Genomic DNA, 8,506 nt, shown 5'->3' with positions numbered 1-8,506 from the left:
TTTTGAAAGATATTAATGCTCATAAATATAATATTTAGTATATTATTACTACTATTCAGAAGTCTTGTATAAAGGATAATGACATTTATTTAGACCAAATTATCAGCAGGAAACTTTTGGTTACATGGGAAATGGGAATAAGGATGGGATGATGAAGAAAATTCTCTTTCATCCTTTGTAGATTTCTATCTTTATTAGATAAAATAAAAGCTTCAGTTCTTCAGTTCCAACCTGGAAAATCACTGCTGCTATGAATGGTTGAAATCTCCAAGATGAAATCTGATTCACTCAATTGTTTATTTCTTATTCAACCTAGAACCTTGCTTCCATCAAATGGCTTTTAAATACGTGACTTGTCATATTCTTGCTTTTCTTCCTGACTTGCAACTTTGTGTAATTGCTATCTAAGTAGACATTGCAGTAATCACTTACCAGATTTCTAGATAGAGCACCTTCTCTAAGCAAAAATGTGTATGTTCCAACCCTCTTTCACTTCCCTGCCACCCCCATACATCTGGAATTTTAACTTTCTTCATTTATTTTAAACAGAAGAGAGATGTTGGTGGAGACATCCTTTCCCTAAAAATGATTTTCTTTCCTTTTTCCATGCAGCAGTTAGCCCCTTGGGAAATTTTTAAATTTATTTTCTCAATAAGGGAATCTTGTTTCTCTAAGGGCATCATCATTTCTCTGAAATGCTAAGGGAACATAGGAAGGACTCATATTTGCAAATAAAACTTTTAAAATCCAAAACTTGAGAAAAGAAATAAGTGAAGTCGCTTAGTCGTGTCCAACTCTTTGTGACCCCATGGAGTGTAGCCTACCAGGCTCCTCCGTCCATGGAGTTTTCCAGGCAAGAGTCCTGGAGTGGGTTTCCATTTCCTTCTCCAGGGGATCTTCCCAACCCAGGGATCAAACCCAGGTATCCCACAATGCAGGCAGACACTTTATTGTCTGAGCCACCAGGGAAGCCCCTACCAGAAAAGACGGCATATGGAACCCAACCAGTGTCGCCCCTTCCTAATCCTTACTTATATGACAGTAAAGAATGTTTTTCATTGTTGTTCTTTAAGGTTTGCATGTGTGCTCAGTTCAGTCACTTCAGTCATGTCTGACTCTTTGTGATCCCTTTGTGGACTATAGCCCACCAGGTTCCTCTGTCCATGGAATTCTCCAGGCCAGAATACCGGAGTGAGTAACCATTTCCTCCTCCAGGGTATCTTCTCTACCCAGGGATCGAACCCAAGTCTCTTATGTCTCGTGAATTGGCAGGCAGGTTCTTCACCACTAGCGCCACCTGATCACAAAGATGTGGACAATAAGATAGGAGACAACAAAAGTGTGAAAGTGCTAAAACAGGACAAGTGGCAACCAAGGATGCAGGCAGGAAAGAACTGAAGCCTCAATGAGTTCGTTTCCTAAGACTGCTGTAACAAAGTACCATAAACTGGGTGGCTTAAGCATCAGAAATTTATCTCCGTGCAGTCCTGGAGGCCAGAAGTCCAAGATCAGGGTGTGGACAAGGTTGCTTCTTTCTGAGAGCTGTGAAAGATAATCTCTTCCCTGCTCCTCTCCTAGCTTCTGGTGGTTTTCAGGCCATCTTTGGAGTTTCTAGGCTTGTGGAAGCATGACCCAATCTCTGCCTTCATCTTCACATCATGGTCTCCATGTGTACATATCTCTGTATACAAATTTCCCCTTTTAATAAGGACACCAGTCATCTTGGATTAGGGCCCACGCTCATGACCTCATCTTAACAAAGACCTTGTTTCCAAATAGGGCAACGCTCTGAGATACTGGAGATAGGGCTCCAACGTATGAAACTTGTGGGGGGGGGGGGGGGATCACAAATCAACACAACACTGAGCCTACCGTGGGAAAGCTGAGACCCAAAGCAATTTACAACACAGAATCTCCTAGAGTTCCACCATTGTGTCACCGGCTGTCTCTGGAAGTGGAGGTGAAGGAACCAGACTGCAATTAGCGGGATGGGATCAAAGCTGTGTAAGCAGCTAGGAAATTGAACTTACCCTACCCTGGCTGGAGGCTAATTCTCTGGAGCTGAGCTGTCCAATAGGGTAGCCACTTGCCAAATGTGGCTAATTAAATTTAAATGCTCACTAATTAAAATTAAATAAAATTAAGCATTCCAGCTCCTCAGTCATACTAGCTGAGTTTCAAGTGCCTCAGCCTCCTGTGGTAAGTGACTGTTGTATTGGAAAGCATAGATATAGGGCATTTCCATTATTGTATACTAGAAAGTTCGACTGGACAGCACTGCTCTGGAGAAACAGGTGTCTGGTCTTGCGGGGAGGACAGGTGCAGCTGAATATAGAAGCACATACTAGAGAGAAGGGGACAGAGTGAAGACTGTGCTATCGGATACTAAGAAACCCCTGACCCCACAGCCCTCTTCCTCCACGCGACCCACCCTGCCCCATGGGCACAATGCAAAGCATAAATTCATACTTCTGACTCAAAAACAGAAAGCCTATACCTTCAGTGTTCTCCTTCTAGGAGGCAAGAGGAAAAGTGAGGACACATAAGCTCACTCTTGATTCACTACTGCATACCAAGCATTTGACACACATTTTCTCATTTAATTCTCATAACAACTCAAAGTGATGGGTATTATTCTCATTTAAAGATAAGAAAACTGAGTCTCAGAAGGCTGAGACATTTGCCCAAGTTGCTTTGTTTGTAAATGTAAACTTAAGACAGTTTTGCTTCTACTATACTATACTGCCTGCCTGAATGACTGGTTGCTTCCCTAACTTGGTATCAGCAAGTCTCTAACCGTCTCTAGGTCTAATTTGCTCTCCAGTGTCAAATATATTAAAGAACATCTACTCTATAAGATCATCTGAGAGAGAGCTGAAAGGTTTTAATGAGATAACTTATAAAAGTTTATTAAAATGTCTGCATCTCTGTACAGGGGCTTCCCCAATACCTCAGTGGGTAAAGAATCTGCCTGCGATGCAGGAGACACAGGAGGTGCAGTTTTGATCCCTGGGTCAGGAAGATCCCCTGGAGTAGGAAATGGCAATCCACTTCAGTGTTCTTGTCTGAACAATTCTATGGACAGAGGAGCCTGATGGGCTATAGTCCAGAGGGTCTCAAAGAGTCAGACACAACAGCATGAGCACAAGACAAAACATCTCTGTACAATCTATCCTTCTGTCCATATAGGAAATCCTCACCAAGAAGGCTATACATGCAGTTTTAGAAGGCTTAACAGAATTTCAAGAGATATTTGGGTTGCTTTGATTCATGGGGTTGCAAAGAGTCGGTCACGACTGAGCGACTGAACTGAACTGAACTGAACTGAACTGATACCGTCTTATCACTTTTGAACATATTCTAGCCACATTTAGAGCCAGAACTTCAACTGCTACTTCATGTCTTCCTAAAATAAAGTTTTCTAATTTGATCTAGTACTAGCTTATACTGCAAGGAGATCCAACCAGTCCATTCTAAAGGAGATCAATCCTGGATGTTCATTGGAGGGACTGATGCTAAAGCTGAAACTGCAATACTTTGGCCACCTCATGCGACGAGTTGACTCACTGGAAAAGACTCTGATGCTGGGAAAGGTTGGGGGCGGGAGGAGAAGGGGACGACGGAGAATGAGATGGCTGGATGGCATCACCGACTCTGTGGACATGAGTTTGAGTGAACTCCGGGAGTTGGTGATGGACAGGGAGGCCTGGCGTGCTGTGATTCATGGGGTCGCGGAGAGACGGACACGACTGAGCGACTGAACTGAACTGAACTGAACTTAACCCAGGGCAAGGTTCATGGATGAAGTTCAATGAATGTTGAATTGATGAATCTATCAATCAATTGATCATTTCTTAAATCAATTTTTAGATTCCAGCAAACTGTGAGACTCTCTAACCAATCTATAAAACCCTCCTTTTGTACATGCTACCTTGGTGTATTCTTTTGAAACTCCAAACTATACGGGGCCATTAGGAGCTCCAGTAGAGGCTTAGGTCAAGAGATTCAGCAATAATAATCAGGCATCTAGTATTTTATTTCTATTACAGATGGTTTGGAATTGAAGTAGGTCTCAGTATAGACACGGCTGCATTTTAACAGGAACTAAGGGGTCTTCTCCATCTTTACCTTTGCCATAGAAAATACAGATGGTCACAGAGTATTTTACTGCAGTGCAAAGTACTGTCCTGACTGCTAACACTGAAACAGCCCAGAGACTTCCCTGTTGGCCAAGAGCATTGGGAGTGGCACTCCTTAACCAGGTTTATCCTTAATGACAAGATTAACTGTAAAACTTCCCTGTAACACACTTTATAAAGGATGATGACTTGCATGTTCAATGGTGCACATTTCTAAGAGGATGTGAATTTGTCTGGGGTTCTTCGGTATTTTGGCATCTATATGGTTAACTCTTACAGGCATTTGTTTCTATTTTAAGAAATTAATTGATTGCTAATGAAATATTTTCAAATGTTATTTAGAAGGAAAGAGTTTCCTGACTTCTTTCTACAGCAGGATGTGGTGTCTAAAAAATTGGATTTTCTTTAGCTTAAATGTATCTCGTTTTAATTGAAATTTTTCTTGAGGTAATTATAGATCCACATGCACTTGTAAGAAACAGAAGAAATCCTGCCGACCCTTTACCCAGTTCGAACATACCTTTTTAATTGACTTCAGAAGAAGTCAATACTTCTGACTTCTGAGTCAGTGCTATTGATCTCTTTGTGTACATGAACAGAGCAAACAACTTGGTCAATTATTAATACTTAGTCCTCATTTTCTAATATTTAAAAGAACGTGCTCAGTCTCATCCAACTCTTTGTGACCCCATGGACTGTAGCTTACCAGGCTTCTCTGTCCATGGGATTTTCCAGGCAAGAATACCAGAGCAGGTTGCCATTTCCTTCTCCAGTGTACCTTTCTGACCCAGGGATTGAATCCATGTCTCCTCCTGCATTGGCAGGCAGATTCTTTACCACTGAGCCACCTGGGAAGCCATATATAAAAGAACACGTTGTACTAACTGATTTATAAGAGTTCAACCAGTCTGATATCCTATCAGAATCTGAGATTAAGATCTCTGACAAACCATGGCCACATTTCTGTACAGCCCACGAGAATGATTTTTACATTTTTAAGTGGTTGAGAAAAAATCAAAAGGATACAACTTTTTGTGACATAAAAATTACACAAATTTCAAATTTCAGCATCCATAATAAAGTTTTATTGGAAAAAGCCATGCTCACTCATTTACTTATTTTTTTATGTCTGCTTTCATGTTACAAGAGCTATGATAGAGACCATATGTCCCCCAAAGCCTAAAATATTTATTGGCCCTTCACAGAAAAAGTTTGCTGACACCTCCTTTAAACCAGTCTTGCATTTTAACCTAGGAATGCCAATTCTAGAGATTCATCTGAAAGAAAAATCACTAGAGGATTCATGACATAAAATGTTACCTTCACCTGATGGAAAAATACACAGTCATTAAAGATCATGTTTTATAAGAGTATTTCATAATTTTGGAAATGCTCACAATACATTGTTCAAGAACATGCTCATGTTCTTTTTAAATCTATATTTTAGGAGGAGAAAAAAAAAATTTACATGCATAGAAAAAGACACCTGCCAAAGCTCTCAGTGCGTCTTGGACGTAAGGGTTTTGAGTGATTTCTATTTTCCTTTTTATTGCATTTGGCATTTTCTTATGTTTTATAATAAATATGTTTTACTTTATTTCATCTGAAAAAAAATTTGTTTTATACTAAATTGTTTACTTGCACTACTTCTCGCTAAACAGTCATTCATAGATATTCTTAGCAGAAAATTAATATGTTTCCTTATAGTTTGCCAAAAGTCATCAGAATGTAAAACAGGAAAATCTAAGCAAGAAGAAACTGAAATTCTAATTTCTTACCTCATAATACTTTATAGCTATAATCAAGTTGGTTATGGGGCAGTTTTATATTCTCTTTAAAATAAAGTTGGGTTGTGAGATACCACCATTAACAAAATCTTTAAAATCTGAATATTGTTAGAGAAGCAACATTTTTTAAATACTTAAAGTGAAAATACATGATCAACTGCTTTGGAAAACAATTTGCAAACTTCTAGTAAAATTGAAAATGCACATATCATTCTCTAATGTATCCATTTCTAGGTATATAATCTAGAAAAATTCTCTCACATGTGCTTAAGGATAAAAAATCAGGGCAAAGATGTTCATAAACACATTTTTTTAAAAAGAAAGAACTTGGAAACATTCTATAGATCCACAGTTAGGAAAATGCACGAATAATAATAATCTCATATAGCAGATAAAATGAATGAACTATATCTGCATCATCATGATTAGATCTGAAAAAGTAATGTTGAATGAAAAAGGAACAAAAGGATATATATAATATTTATGGAACTGTTAAAAAATCACAATAAAAATATTATATATATTGTTTCATTATATATAAAACCAGAAAAATAAATGAAAATATAAACTTAAAAAATTACACACCAGATCTGTGATAGTTAGGACTGGGGAAATGCAAGGAGATAGCAATTTTATTCATAAAATTTCATTCATCTCCAAAACAAACAATTAACTTAGACATATACGATACAAAGTGAACTTCTATATATTTGCTTATATTTTACATGACTTAAAATTTTTTTTCCTCAGTCCTACTTTAACAGCCCAAGGAAGACCGGATGGGTAAAGTCCACAGACTGTGATAGTAGAAAAGTGAAAAGGATCTGTAATAGCAGATGGCACTGACTTATCTCACAGTTCACTGTAACTATTTTGAATTCCTATCTTATAAGGATGTTCTTCTGGGGCTTTATCTCTAGATTGTATCATCCCCGGAAGTCAAGCACTTTCTGTGGTTTTGCATTAGAACCAGAGCTTTCTCTACCAATTCAGTGACCCTTCAAAGTTCAATGACATTGACCATGGTAGTCATTACAGCTCTTTAAAATAACTAGAGAAGAGGGTAAGGGGTTTCTTTGTAAAACACCAAGATGATACCTCACAAATAAAAAGAATCATAAAGATTCTGGGAGAAAAAATAGCTAATTGTTGGTTATTGCGGAGGTAATTCTGGAGAAGGAAATGGCAACCCACTCCAGTGTTCTTGCCTGGAGAATCCCATGGACAGAGGAGCCTGGGGGACTACAGTCCGTGGGGTTGCAAAGAGTCAGACATGACTGAATCGACTGAGCACACATGCAAGGAGGTAATTCACAGACTCTATTCTCATACCAATTATTAATATTGGCTTTCATAACAGTCGTCTGCAGTTCATCTACATTTTATCCAATTCTGTACAAAAATTTTTTAATTTCTCTCTATATATAATATATATTATATATAATACAAAATTTTAAATGTTTCTTTCATTAAAATATATAAATATATATAAAACTATAGTTATCACAAATATATATAGCTATATAGTTACATATATATATATATATATATATAAAACTATATCTAACTGACTCAATGGACATGGGTTTGAGCAAGTTCTGGGAGTTGGTGATGGACAGGAAGGCCTGGTGTGCTGCAGTCCATGGGGTCGCAAAGAGTCTGACATGACTGAGAGACTGAACTGAACTGATATCTAATTGTACTATATAGTTCATACATATAAACTGAACTATATAGTTTTATATATTTATATATACATACTTGTATATAAACTAAATAGATATACATATATAAGTATATTTTAATAAATTTATATTAACTGAGTAGTTAAGAGCACAAGTGTTAGATTCAGAATGCCTGGGTTTGAATCCAGATTATTCCATTTACTCTTTATGTGACTTTAGGGAAATAATTTAGCTTTTTAAAATAATTTGATCAGTTTAGCTATTTAGCCTTTACAGTTCTCACATCTAAAATGGGAATAATAATAGCACCTGACTTCACAAGGCAATTACACAGATTAAATGAGTTAAGATAGATAAAATGCAAAACAAAAACGTTCACTAGACATTGGAACCTTGTATACTCCTAATGTATTCATTTACACGGATACCATGCACTCAGTAGGCACCCAGTAATACTGATGATAATGAACACGTAACAGCCCAAACTCAGACATGAAATCCATTAAGTCACTACAAAATCAGACTCAACCCAGTAGATGGCTTTATATCTACTCTTACACATTAAGGCCCATTCTTCTTGATACTTGATGTCACAATACAGCAAGAGCTGTCACGGTCTGCTTCTGTAATGCTACAGCGCAAGACAGATGTTTCCCTGGGCTATGACTTTCAGGAGGCACCCAGCTCTGCAAAGATAAAGTGTTGGCTCCCCGCACCGCGAACCAGCATAAACAACAAAATGGCAGAACTATCATAAAACTGAACTTCCGATTTAGCATTCTCATCTCTGAACATAACCATCCCCACTCCTTTCATCTTCTCTTAAAGGTATTGTCTGCTGATTTAATTTTTTCCTTTTGGTCTTTCCTAGTCCCACATGGCTACTTTAAACTGC

This window comes from Moschus berezovskii, chromosome 1, assembly GCF_049115385.1.
Source record: "Moschus berezovskii isolate FMDL1 chromosome 1, NW_MosBer_1.0, whole genome shotgun sequence".
Lineage (NCBI taxonomy): Eukaryota > Metazoa > Chordata > Mammalia > Artiodactyla > Moschidae > Moschus > Moschus berezovskii.
Note: the sequence above shows the minus strand (reverse complement) of the source record.